Source organism: Perca fluviatilis, chromosome 3, assembly GCF_010015445.1.
Source record: "Perca fluviatilis chromosome 3, GENO_Pfluv_1.0, whole genome shotgun sequence".
Taxonomy (NCBI): domain Eukaryota; kingdom Metazoa; phylum Chordata; class Actinopteri; order Perciformes; family Percidae; genus Perca; species Perca fluviatilis.
The window spans coordinates 6,167,530-6,182,372 of record NC_053114.1 but is presented as its reverse complement, the minus strand read 5'-3'; the positions used below and the strand labels follow the sequence as shown (position 1 = coordinate 6,182,372).

General features: G+C 40.8%; 1 pseudogene; it reads right to left on the bottom strand.

The window, feature by feature from the left end:
• Nucleotides 1-7,300, bottom strand: part of LOC120555538 — a 55,394-nt pseudogene extending 48,094 nt beyond the window's left edge.
• Nucleotides 7,301-14,843: the final 7,543 nt, after the last annotated feature.

Sequence of the window (14,843 nt, the reverse complement as noted above, 5' to 3'; positions counted from 1 at the left end):
CCAGCACACACCATAACAGCTAACAAGTATTTTTTCATTATTCACATAATACTTACACAAATACAGAACAAGAAATTCCAACAAGAAATTTCAGCTACAGCTTCCACTCAGAGGAAAGATACAGTGAAACAAAAGTGCACACTTCTCCACTGCATTCTGCTGCAGACATTTGAACTCACCTTGGATCTGCTGTGTGGATTTGTGCAGCTGAGGTTTCACTCCAGGTTTTTATACATGTTCAGCTGTGTCACTGAGCCAAGTATGGATTATCTGGGTACTGAGAAAGCCCAAGAATCAGCTAAACTCACAGGCTTATCAGTCACATATGGTTCAGACACATACATGTGAATATGTTAACAACCAGGGCTGTTGGAATGTATCCCGAAAATCAAATATAATTCGAATAGTAAAAAAAAGTAAATATTCAAATGTTGAAATTACTATTCAAATGTCTATTTTTTAATACATGTGTTAGCTAAAGTTAGCTCTTCTCATGTAAAAACGAAATGCTTTTGTCGTGTCACTGTAATGGCAAAAATATTACATTTAAGCATAATTCCTTATATTTTTGAAAACTTATTTCTACTTTGATTTTCTTACAATACTGAAAGGGAGTTTATCTCATTTCCACATGTAGAAATCTGATTCACAAAGTCTGGAACATAATGTGAACACTGTTTTGTTTTAACCGATAAAGGTACAAGGCCACAGTAAACTATCTTTCTCTGCCTATTCAGTTTTTCCCATGCCAGTTGAGATGTAACTGGAGGGGGCTAAAAGTCGTACAGGGAGGAGGAGGCGAGATGGCTACGAGATGTCTCTTGTGTTTTTCGATTGTCTTCATGTGTATCAGATTGCCTGTAAGAATTGTTGCGTCATAATATAGCCAAGTGCGTGTTATTTTCTTCCTATATTTGCAAATATATATTTAATAAAATACAAAAACCTAACTAGTTTCAACTGTCTTATTTGTTTCACTTACTAAACTTTCAAAACTTTACTCCTCCTGCAAAGGAAACTTCCACTACAAACCTGGTGTTAGAAGCGGGAATCATGTGCGAGAGTCAGATAAGAGCAACTCCGTGGGTGACTGAGGATTCGCGATCCGAGGATTCGCGATCCGAGGTCAAACGATCTTCGCTTCTACCTCACCCAAAAAGCATTCAGAGAGAGAGGATCAGAAACCACAGAGGGCTCTACTGACTCCACACTGATCTTTAAGACAGAAGCAATTTCAAGCAGCAGGGTAAGATCAAACTAATTGAATTTAACAGTGATTTGAATTAGGCTGTTGTAAATTCCAGAAACAAATACTGACATTGGAAAATAGATTAATAACCATTTTGGGGTTTTTGTATATAAAAACCATTTTGTTTTGTTTTTTGTATATAAGTTTGGGTAATTACATATTGTGATCATTCTAGCAGTAATTCTACACCAGAGAGCTCTCCACACGGGTGTGATTTTTGATTTCGAAGTAAATCTAATTAGATTTTGAAGTAAATTTCCTGAAACGGTTATGTTTTTGTGCGTGGGTTTCCCCGAAATAAGATGGAACCTGGCCTTGTAGCGACGGATACTCGTAAGATAAAGAAGTACTTCTCCCAATAACATGGGCAACGGATCGAGCTGATCCCAATCACACATTCCTACGGGGGCCGTGGTAGATGAGATGGTAAAGAAATATGGTTCAGAATATCTAGAGTGTCTGCCGTATTGGTCGAAAAATTTGGGGTTTCCTTTTAGTTCGGGCAAATTGAGAATGTTGAAATGGGACTTAGAAGAACAAGAGGAAAAACTAATATAAAAAGACAAAATTAAGATAGAAGATTTAAAACAACTGGGGAAAAACAAAGAATGTTTTAACATATGGATTATGTTTGAAGCGTTTGTCTGCATGTTACAACAGGCTGGTGGGCAACATATGGAGCGCAGACCTGAAAAAGGCCGCTCCCACGAAGGACGTGGGGGAGCCAGAGAGACAAAATGATGAGCCCGAAGTTAACTGCCCGAAGAAAAAGCAAAAAAAAAACTCAGACAGAGAACAACACTTGTCCCTCTGTTTGACTGAGTCCAAAAGCTGATGAGGAAGGTATTGCTACCACACACACACACACACACACACACACACACACACACTCGCTTCATGCAATGAAGAAATGCTTTGCACTGATACACTGTTTTTGTTTTTGCTATTAGGGACAGTTGATAGGTTAGAAAGTTCTGAAAAAGAATCTAATCAGTTAAACCATTATAGTATGTTATCTTCTGAAACCTACAAGAAAATGCCTACTACTGAGTGTAAAGTTAAAGGGGTTCCACTCACATAACATGATTATTAGAGCTAAAGATTTGACACTGAAGCTCAGTGGTCATTCTATTTGGTCAATTGGGGCTACAGGTCAAACAGTAAAAGAACAATTCTCTGTTCCTTTCTCATGTACATGGGAAACTTTATTTTGGTGTCTGATTTATGTCCACTTATTTTTCTTAGTAGTGATTTAATGTGCATTTCTAACATTGGTTTAACCTCAACACCTGATGGATTGAGAATTTCTCGTAATGATGCATCTGACATAACCACATTTGTTAATTACAGTGTGGCTAAAATGACCTCAGTGAGGCGGCGTCTGTAATCAGCCCTGCCTCTGACTGCATGAAACCTGACAACTTGCATTACACAGCTCATGTTACTACAGGGCCTGATGAAGAATGCTCAAAACGGTTCTTTAGAGACATAATGACAGTTTGACAACCTCACATCTGATTTGGACTGATACGGACTGTGTTGTAGCTGCATGCTTGACTGACAACCAATATCACTTTTTTTTAAGTGCTCAGCTTGTGTTTTTTCTACATCTCTCAAGGCTGCATCTGTTTGTTTTTTTTTCTTCCTCGAGAAAAAGTTTTTTTATCGGTACAGTGCTGATTTCATGTACAATGAACAGAATAGCAGATTTTTAGTTTAGTGTTAACGATTATGATTTTTACTTCAGTCTGTCACCTAAAATGTCTGTACACGTTCCTGATGTCACTGTACGACTTTTTGCTGCAGAAGGTGATGAAGCTATATATATATATATATATATATATATATATATACAGTACAGGCCAAAAGTTTGGACACACCTTCTCATTCAATGAGTTTCCTTTTTATTTTCATGACTATTTACATTGTAGATTCTCACTGAAGGCATCAAAACTATGAATGAACACATATGGAATTATGTACAAAAAAAGTGTGAAATAACTGAAAACATGTCTTATATTTTAGATTCCTCAAAGTAGCCACCCTTTGCTTTTTTTGATAACTCTGCAAACCCTTGCAACCCTGCAACCCACTGTTGGCTGACGTTGAAAAATGCTGCAAACTGACTGATTTGTTTTTAAACTCAAATTCAGCTAGCATTAGCGCTAATACAGCTAGCATGTTAGCGCTATATCTGAGCCAGCACACCAGGGAGAGAGACAGGGCAGTGAGGAATATGAGGAAGAACAAAACGAGCAAGAGGAGGATGAAGAGATAGACATGGATAACGAATCTATGGAACTAACCAACACAGAACAACAAGCGTGCTGTGGGTCTGAATGTGGATTACCAGAAGCAACAGAGATGGAGACCAATGCTGCAGGAGGGAGTATAGTACAGTAAGTACTACTTCAGAATATTATATTATTATGGAGCGGCTGGCTCTGATGATTTATTCTTTTTTTTTTATAAGTCTATGTTTTGGTGCAGTTGTTTATAGCATGGGAGTTTACCTTCACCATCGCTGGGGCTATCAAAAGTGCGTGTTCTTTCCGTGCATCAAAAATTCTATCTGCGACCCCCCCACCCCCCACCCCTAACCGGTGGGCTGCTGGTGGGTGGAAATGCCAGGGCAAGTTGAGCATTTTTGATACTACAGGCAGAGCATATGGGCACATTATCCCCCCTAACCTGTTAACAGTCATTTTTGGCATTTCCCATGACGCTGACCTCCCTGTTGCGCTGAGACGGGCCCTGGCATTTGCGTCTCTGTTAGCTCGGAGACTGATCCTGCTCAACTGGAAGCTTTCCCGCCCCCCCATACATGACCGTTGGATTAAGGAAGTGCTCGACAATTTGAAGCTGGAGAAGCTTAGATCTTCTTTGAAAGGCTCTATCTCAACTTTTCGAGAGATGTGGAACCCTTTATTTGGAGAATTGAGCTCCTGCCCACCACCCCCCCTTTTTTTGTTTTGTGTTTTTGTTGTTTTCTCTCCTCTTTATTGGTGTGTGTTATGTCAGTGTGCATGAGTGTGTGTTGTTTGTCCTCAGTTTGGACCTTTCTTTACACTCTCCATTAGCTCCCTGTGCATTTTAGAATCAATCAATTTTTTTTTAAGGCTATCAATGGCCTGGCCGCTGTGTATTTGGCCAAGATTTTAACCCTTGGCGATCACAACAGGTCCTTGCGGTCATCGAAGCACCTCATTTTAGAAGTCCCACGGTCAAGGTATAAACAGTGGGCCAGGGCTGGACTGGGACAAAAAATCGGCCCTGGCATTTTTGGCCCAGGCGGCCCACACCCACAGTGATTGGTCAGACACATTCCCTGCAGACAGTCCTCTTAAAATATGCGTGCATTCTATGATATGAGTTGCCTAGTGTTCAGCGTTCATGTGATAGTTTTGGATCCTTCAACAGGGGTGTCAAGATTTATCTGTTGATCTTACACTTAAATCATTAATTCATTCTTAGAGTTATGATTTGTATATTTATGGTATTTTTATATTTTTTTATTATTGATGTTTGATATTGTATTGCCATTATTGTTATTATTACTATTTTGCTTAATATTGGCTTAGCAACTTTAAATTTAATTTTAACTATTGTAAGATTCATATTTTGTCGCTTTGGACAAAAGTGTCTTCTAAATACAATAACCATAACCATAACCCTTCCCAAAAGCTACAATAAAGCTGAGAGTAGTATATGCCCTGGAAAAGAGCACCAATACAAGAGAAGCTAATTAAGCCATTCAAGGAACACTGATGCTTGTATCAACACAGATTTTATAGATCACACAGACTTTTCAGCTACCCAACAGGCTAACCGCTAGCATTTTCAATGTAAGCTTAAACAGATAGGTTACCTGACAGCCACTAACTTTAATGTTACAGACAAACTGCAACGGCTCTTTTGCGGCCGTTGTTCCCAGGCTGTGGAATAGTTTCCCTCATTATATCAGGGAATGTTCCTCTCTTATAGAGTTTAAACGACATTTGAAAGCTTACTTTTTCACTCTGGCTTTTGATCATTTATGAGTGCTGTGTTAATGATGTGATAGGATTTTAATAGTGTTTAGTAGTGGCAAGGTCCAGAATTTAAATGTCTTGATGATTGTGTTATTTTATCTCTTGTACAGCACTGTGGTCAACTTCTGTTGTATTAATATGTGCATTATAAATAAATTGAACATTGAACTGCTTGTTGTCGTTATGACGTGACACACGCACACACGCGCGCGCACACACACACACACACACACACACACACAGCCTCCCTCCCTTCCTGAGAGTCCCTGTTAATTTGCCTACTCCTTACCACATTTTCATCTACTCGCTACTTCCATCTTTTCCTCACTCGCTCCCATGGCCCTGTCATGGTCACTCGCCTCCTCCTCACGGCTTCGTCCCTGTCATTAAGCCGTTTCTGCTTCTCTGTATAGCCAGCCACCTCTTCCTCCTCGGCTTCAGGTAATGCTGATGTTGAAGCAGCTACTACAGCCCCAAACATGTCCGAAATTTTTGAGGAATCCGCCTGTAGATTCTTAATCTTTTTCTCCTGTAATTTCTCTGCACCTCCCTTGCACTTTAGTGGTCGTTTGTCCATTTTAACCAATGCTAACTTCCAGCATAACTATTACAGCTTGTGTGTCAGGGCCGGGAGGCGTGGCCATAGTGGGATTCGTAAATTTGCAGGGGTTTCCTGGATTTGATTGGGTCAGGCCAGTGCCAATAAAGAAAATTAACCAATGGGCCACTGTGAATTCTTTATGGGCCGGCCCGGCCACAAAATAAAAAATTACCGATTCGGCCCAAAAGTGCGTCGGCCCACTGGGAAAATGCCCGGTATGCCAGATGGCCAGTCCGGCCCTGCTGTGGGCTGATCTGCCCCGAGACTTTGGAACAGGTTACCTCTTGACATTTGCACTATTACAGACCTAGCTCTTTTTAAACCTAACCTGAAAACATATTTATTTAGAATGGCTTTTAATACATAGTAGCGCTGTGACATTTTCCTTTCTTCCTCCTGCTTTTAGGTAACCTTTTCTGATTCCTGCTGGTTGCTGTAAAGGGCTATATAAATAAATGTTGATGGATTGATGACTCCAGGGAACCTGCCTGCTGCCATGAATGACTTTACTTTAACAGTGAGCAGCAAACAGGCCGCTGTCTGTTTGATTCTGGTATATGAACAGTTTGTTCTCACTCTCAAACCTTTTTTCAAAGTTGCTGCTACAACAGGCTGCATTAAATGAGGAAGCCTGCTGTATATGGCCAGAGCATATGTGTGACATGTGTGTGACACTTACAGTAGTGGTTGGCGATGTAATAAGGAACGTAGACCTTCCCGTCAGCGTTTTTTAACCAATTGCAGCCTTGGCTGGTGCAGGGGTTGGCGTTTCTCTCATCCTCGCTGCCGATGGCGATGTCTCCTCCAGTCAGGATGGGATCATTGTCAGAACGGACTGAAACACATCACACACACACTCAGAAACATGTTGAACTGCTGCTGATAGAACAAGGAAATATCATGGCTGCAGCAGCTCACACTCACTCAGATTACTGTTGGCTCTCTCCAGAAGTTCAGAGACAGAAAGCTCCGCTGAGTCATCCTCTGCACATTAACGACAACACCATTTCACTTTGTGTAAAAATACAGCAGTCACAGCACAATAGGGCTGATCATAAGAAGAGATTACATACCTGCCTGCAGGTTCAGCGTGGGGTTAGAGGGGGAAAAAAACAAACATGTTAAAAAAAGATGAAAAGAAATGACTTGAATTGACAGCTAAAAGTCAACAGAAGAACCATTTTTAAGCCAAATAACCAAATACTGTGTACTGTAAATACTGTTGTTACTGACAGTCCAAGTTAATAATTCAGTCCATCTGAATGATTTAAATCATGCAGTTGCAACATGTTTAACATTTACACTGTGACATGATGGGCCCTGTGATGCTCCTACCTCATTGTCGGGCCAACAGCAGGCAGACAGCAGCAGCAGAGCCAGAGCTGAGAATCTGAAAACAGACATGCGAGCCATCCTAGCAGACCTGCAGGACACAGACACAGCTTCCACTCAGATGTGGGTTCACACACTGAAACAAAGTGCAGACTTCTCCACTGCATTCTGCTGCAGATATTTGAACTCATCTTGGATCCTCTGTGTGGACTTGTGCAGCTGAGGTTTCACTCCAGGTTTTCATACACGTTCAACTGCGTTACTGAGCCCAAATATGGATTATCTGGGTACTGAGCAGAGGTGTTAAGTAACGAAGTACAAACACTTGGGGCTCGTCCAGGATTTGAACCCGGGACCTCTCTCACCCTAAGCGAGAATCATACCGTTACCTTACTTAAGTAGAAATGTTGGGTATATATACTTTACTGGAGTAATTATTTTACAGCAGACTTTTTACTTCTACTCCTTACATTTTCACGCAATTATCTGTACTTTCTACTCCTTACATTTAAAAAATAGCCTCGTTACTCCTATTTCAGTTTGGCTTGTTTTCATTTCGACTTATCATCGTTAAAAAAAAAAAAACACAAAACCTATCCAGATAAATCGCGCCATCTGGAGAGAGTGAATTTGATTTTGGTTGGATGAGAAGTATAAACATATACCATTCCGACACCCTATTGGTTTGTACATGATCCATCGCACCTGTACAGACGGTTAATACGGCACCGGTGCCTTAATGACCGTTATCTACTGGACCGAATAGCAACGCGAATTTCGGTGCCTTATATAGGTGCCACTTAAATGCCTGTGCTTCTCTCTGATGCTCCGAAAACGGACGTTAGAGGGAACTGAAACATCGCCGCACGGGACGCTAGTTAACACTAAACTCGACAGCAGGTAACGTTAGCCTACGGTTAGCTAGCAGCTGGAGTAAACCAGTTAAAATGCTGACAGCTAAACGGTGTAAAAATGTGTCTGTATTTCACTGGAGAGGATTCTAACACAAGACTGTAGCTGCCATTGTCTGAAAACACACACTCAGCCTGAAATAAGTTATTGTTATAAGTTATTGTTATTACATTTTTAATAAATCATTTAATTTTGACCCAGTAGCCTTAGCAATACACAAGCCGTTAATCAACTTTTTATTATTTTTTTGAACAGACAAATACAATTGAACAATGTGCTCCTTTTTTAAATATATATATATATATATATATATATATATATAAAAAAAAATATAAAAGAAAAAGAAAGTATATGTGTGTGAGAGAGAAATGTCCTGTCCTGTCATCCTTTTCACCCCTTCTGAGTTTGCAGGTATGATTTTAATATAACATTATAGTCATTATGGCCTTTAGGTGTGGAGGTGGGGTAGTGCACTATAGGCCCCTGTGGGGGCTAAGCTTTTGTCCTTAATGGTATTTTTTTCCCCTTACATTACTTTTACTTTTATACTTTAAGTAGTTTTGAACTCAGTACTTTTACACTTTTACTTGAGTAAAAAGCTTGAGTTGATACTTCAACTTCTACAGAAGTCTTTTCAAACCCTAGTATCTATACTTCTACTTGAGTAATGAATGTGAATACTTTTGACACCTCTGGTACTGAGAAAGCTAAAGAATCAGCTAAACTCACAAGCTTATTGGTCACAAATGGTTCGGACACACATTTGAAAGATGTATGCCTAAACTCTATGGGTGGGAAGGGAACACTTGTAGAAAATTGAGTTGTCAGCATACAATATCATGTCTGATATGAGAATGTTCCACGCCGTGGCAAGTTTGTAAAAGAATTGTATATTGGGGGTTATGATGATTAGCCTGGAGACCTTCCGTCTCATGCCCTCCCGGCTGGTGCTGTCCCCGAGCTTCGACTTTTCAAAATAAAAGCTTGCGTCTGGTCCGCTATGTATTCGTACTCTGGTGTTTTGGATGTTTTTTAACTTAAAAGTACGGCAATCATGCTAATGAATACAATCATTTTTGTCAGCAGATGTCTTAGTTACAACACGATGGAGCTATCAAAGCAGTTTTGTGTTTATATGTGCGGGCGGGATTTATTCAGTTTGGGAAATCCCACGGTCTCTACAAAGCTATAGCTCAAATTGTCTGGCTGACTAAACAGGGAGGGGCCCATCAGCTAGCGATGGGGGACCTAGACTGAGAGCTACATGGAAAAATGAATGAATTAATGCCTTTATTGTCATTGCATTTACGTACAATGAGATTGTAGAGCCACTCTAGTAAGGTGCATTGTTGGGGACCAAGAAGCTGGTTAAACAGTGATTTGGCTCAGATTGAGTTGACTGCACAGACAAAGGGATCTTGGCCTACATGTGAATCCCAAAGCTAGTTTCACCAAACTCCTACAGGCTGCTACTTGGAAGCAGAGTCCCTAAGATGGAGATTCTACATTCAACACGTGGAGGGCAAGGCAGACTGGTGGTGAGACAAAGAACTGCTTCACACCTGTGAGAAGGTTGCGCTTTCCCATTGGCTGTCGGGTCTTTGAATGCACCACCCCGCCACTAGGAGGCGGAGGTAGGATAAAAGCTGTTGGCACTGTGTGTTTCTTTGCTCTTTCCACGGTGACCCAGGTCACTACAGGAAGCACTCTAGTCTGGACTAGCTAGCCAGCATCACCTCGCTGGTTGAGTTGAGCTGGGACAATTGTATATTGGTCTGATATACAAAGGGGATCTGAGGAAATACTGGCCGGGTATTCCCTCTATCTGCAGCGGGTTTAATCAGCCTGGATTCAAGAAAAGGACAGCGTTCTGTTTCTTGCTTGTCGACATGGATTACGGCTCGTCCACTGCTCTGGGCAAAACGGATCGTTAAACTCTGGCAAGAGATTTAACTGACAAACAACGCACACCGTAAGGCTTTACACAGTTCTGGGCAGATGTTAGAACTAGTGCGTTTTGGTTTGTTATTAATAAGCAAAGGGTTCGCTACCGCTGTGCCATTAATGTGATCTGATTGTAATCATGTGTTGGCCATATCTGGTTACTAATCTGTTTCTGTGAATGTATAACTGATCATTATACCATTTGATTTTGTTGTGGTAAGTAGCTGGGTAAGCGCTACCTGCTAGACCACTCCTTTCACGGAGTTAGTTACTGTCCGCGAGATAATCGCGGTGAATCAGCTGTTAGCCACTAGAGTGGTTATAGTGGCCGTTTCCCTCGGTAAATCAAAAGTCTCAGTCTGTCCTAACTACACGTGGGGTCCAGACCTGGGTGGCTGAGGGAGCTGGCCATTATCGATAACTAAGATCAGAGTGTTTCTTTTCTTTTCCTCTTTATTCTGTTCCTTTTACTAACACACACACGGACATATAAGCTAGCCACGTAGCTCCCGAGCTAACGCTGCTACTTTGACCACGTGTAGTCTGTATAGAGCTAATGGGTAACCTAGCATATGGTATAAACGTGCGCGTTGCCTAGCAACCCCCACCTCGGCTTCTTCAGCCCTCTCCGGGCACCCAGCACCACTACCGCCCTCTTGAAGCTGAATAGTTATGTGCAGCTCACAGGAGTAGCCATTTTTTGGAGTTGTTTTTGTATTAGAACTACATCTCGACACCGCCCCCTCCTCTTTCACTCACTCTCTCTCTCTCACACACACACACACACACACACACACACACACACACACACACACACACACACACACACACACACACACACACACACTCACACACACACACACACACAGACGTGTCCACAAGGCATGCTGCTTTTGTTTTTGCTTTGTTTGGTTGTGATATTGTAAAATGTATATACGTTTTATTATTGAAGGATTATTGATTGGCTACTGATAATTGTGACGTTAATAAATTCGATTATACTTAATTAGCAGTTGCTGGTGATTATTTGTGTATTTGTTGTGATAATTGCTGGTCGAATGGGTCGCGCTCGAAATCACCCCTTCCTTTAATTCCTTTTAAAGGATTTTTACAGAAATGAGACTGTTCCACAGTTTGATTATTGGTCCCTGACAAGCAGGGTGGTGCCCTGTTTTGATTGTTTGTTGATTTGATATTTATTAATAACCATATTCATAACTTTATTAATATTGATAAAACATCTTTTGATAATTTGCCAATGATCAAATCTGTACCCTACGTGAATCCTACAGCATCATTATAAAACATACAGTAAATATGTAAAACTGATCTTGCGGCACATTCATTGTGCGCACACACACACACACACACACACACACACACACACACACACACACACACACACACACACACACACCGAATACATCTCACCCATCATTCATACTATCACGTGTTTCCTACCAGCACATCCTAACACAAAAGCATAAGAACACAACTTGCCCACTCTCACACTAAGTGGTTAATAAATATTCTAATGTGATAAAGCGCTGAGTAACTCTGCAAACCGCATCATTTAAAAAGTTTAAGAAGTTTAGCTTCATAATTTAAGACTGTTATTGCTTCGGGAAAGAAGCTATTCCTAAATCTACTAGTCCTTGTTTTAAGACATCTGTAGCGTCTCCCTGAGGGAAAGAGTTCAAACAGTGGGCGAACAGGGTGAGAACAGTCTTGTGTAATTTTGGTGGCTTTTGAGAGCAAAAATATGCACCAGACAAGCCACTTTGAAATTTTGCTGTTTTCATGAATACAAAAGTCCATATGCTGGGCAGCCTAATCCATTATATCATAACTTATTAGTTGATTTGTATTTTGTTTGAATCTTATTCTGCCAAATAACTAATAACTACTATCAAATAAATGTAGTGGAGTAAAAAGTACAATGTTGGCTCGCAATTTGTAGTGGAGTAGAAGTATAAAGTTCCAAAAATGGAAATAAGTACAAGTCCCTCAAAATTGTACTTGAGTAAATGTAATGTTGTCATTAAGACAATGTTGGTATTTTTTAATTACATTTCTTTTTTTCAAATAGTCAATGTTCCTGTTCTTTGGAAGAACTTTGCAAGACTGTGTGTGAGGCAAACACATATTGCAACTGTGCCCACAATTTGGAGAAGTCATATAAACACAAAAAGGCTTTCACAACTCTGCACCTCTCATTCTAACCACACAGAGGGTTTGTGAAAACACTAATTAGGGACTGTTCATTATTTATTTAAGGGGCCATGAGAGGAGTTTTGGGACCTTTCGTCAAAAAAGACTTGACTCTCTCTTCGCCGGTAATACATTTTGTAAGACCCTCCAAAATGATTAGGAAAAGAGGCATGACCCTCCCCAACATTTCATTGTTGCCCATTGTTTTTTTCTGTATTTTGCCGTAATCCAATGACACGAAAAAAAAGTAATCCACAGCGATCAGTAGATCCACAAAAAATGTCACGATGTATCCAGAAAGGCCTATACGAGCGTCACATTCACCAGCCAGCTCCAAACAGGTGAACGAGGTCTCTCCACTTCGCCGTTTAAACGTAAAAAAGTCCAAATCTACACAAAACGCGCAATCAAGCTGACGTCAATTTCATATACATGGCATTTAGGAAACCTTTATGGCAACGTTGGCATGGCAAGATGTCCAGTGCAACAGTAATTTTCGTTTTTTGCGTCCTGCTGCTCCCATCGTCAGCCATGTAATATTTTTTTTTACTAAAGCAGTATATGAAATCAGATGTATTACCTACCACCATTTAGTGGTTTTGTGTTATTTAAAATATTCATATATATCTGGTCATGCCAAACGTAATTATTCCACTACATTTTTAAACAATGCAATTACCCGTTTCAGCCACCAGGGAGGCAGTGCTCCTCTTGCCCCCAGTAAACTCCACGTATGGGGTCAGACCCATCTGCCAGGGTGCTGATGGGGGGCTGAGACTGAGAGCTACATGGAAAAATATGCACCAAACAAGCCACTTTGAAATGTTGCTCTTTTCATGAATACAAAAGTTGGGTGAAAAATGTTTTTGGGCGACCCTCCCCACAGCAAAGAATAAAAAGACATAATCCCCCCCGCCCCCCCCTATTTTCCTGGTGGTCCATTCCATAAATACCGAACGGTCCCTTAGAGAAGAGTTCTTCAATGGTTTAAGGACCCCTTAACTGAGAGAGACAGATCAGGGCCCCCCTACTACATATATCTATCTGTAAATTGGGATATCTCTGTGTGTCCACACACATGCGCAGTAGCCTACAACAGCGGGGGCTGGGAGTTGCTGAATCACTACAAGGTTCATTGATTGCGGTTCACCGGCTACAGGTGTCTTGCCAAAAAGTCATTGCTGTCTACCCTACTAATGAGGATATAGGGGACATGCTGAATCTCTAGATGAGCCGCAGCCGAGCCACGACTGATCGAGCCGTGCTGCAACAGGTGTTTACAGGTTGAGGTTCTCGTAGTCTCGCTTTGCCAGTCCAGATCTTCCTTCACAGCGCTGCGGAGGAGGGTCTGGCTAGTCCACACAGCATTCCGGGATGGGGGAAAAATGTGCTCTGGTTTATTGGCATTTCTTTAAACAAATAGCAATCGTCTTGAGCGGCGCTAGGCACCGGACGGAGCAACGGCGCCTCTGCAAAATAGCCTTGGGAAGGAACTTGTTTTGGTGGAACACGTGTACGTTCAAAAGTTGTTTTAGTCGTGCAACAGAAAACTCAGGTTGGACAGATAGTCTAGCTAGCTGTCTGGATTTACCCTGCAGAGATCTGAGGAGCAGTTAACCGTAGTCATCATAAATCCACTGGAGTTTAGAATGCCAACACAAAACAAGAGGAAGGTGACATCCGGACGAAAAGAGTGAAATCTGGGGAAATTTCCAGCGGCACCGGAGCAATCTGCCTTTGTTTTAATCATTACTTACACAGTTCTGTTGCTTAGCTACAGGCCAGAACCGATCAAAAACAGCACCTTATTGATAATTATCTAAAATAACCAAATGTGAAACAATAAAACAGTGAAGTGATGCATTTAATATAACATGACATCATTGGGGCCTCCTTTCTGTCCAAGTACACTCAAAATGTGTGTTGATTTGGAAGGTATTGTGAGCAATTTATCAAGTTTGTTTTTTACTGAACTTGTAGGTCTTTACAGTCCTGCCCGACTTTCAAGAAGGCTTCAACCTAAAAAAGTCTCTTTATCATTTATGGCTGAATTTTGGGATAAATGTGTATAAAATGATGCACAGGAATGGAATATTTTTTATTTGGTCTAGTGCTGCAACCATAAAAAAAACATTTCATCTATGTTTTGTGAATGCCCATTTTTCAGCTTTAACTGAGATCTGAGATATAAAAAGAAGTAAAAAAATGAAAGAAGAAATAAAAACATGCCTTTCTGCTTATTTATACCTTGAGATTACTAAATTATGCTGTTTTTTTAATATTGCAACCTCAAACGAGATACATGTTTTGTCAGTTGATTAATTAATTTAACATTTTCATTATATATCATTGACTGCTAAAATGTGTAATCTGCTCCTGCCTGAGGACAGACAGATGAAAACAAAGCCCACATCTTCTAGAAACTACAGTCTCTTCTAAGTAATAACTGCCACTTCCAGTTTATCAGAATTTGTCAACTTCTTTGGTAAGCAGTATACCATATTAGGATGAAAGGTAGTTGGCTTTCACACCCATATAAGTAGGAACACTTGTGTTTCCCCAG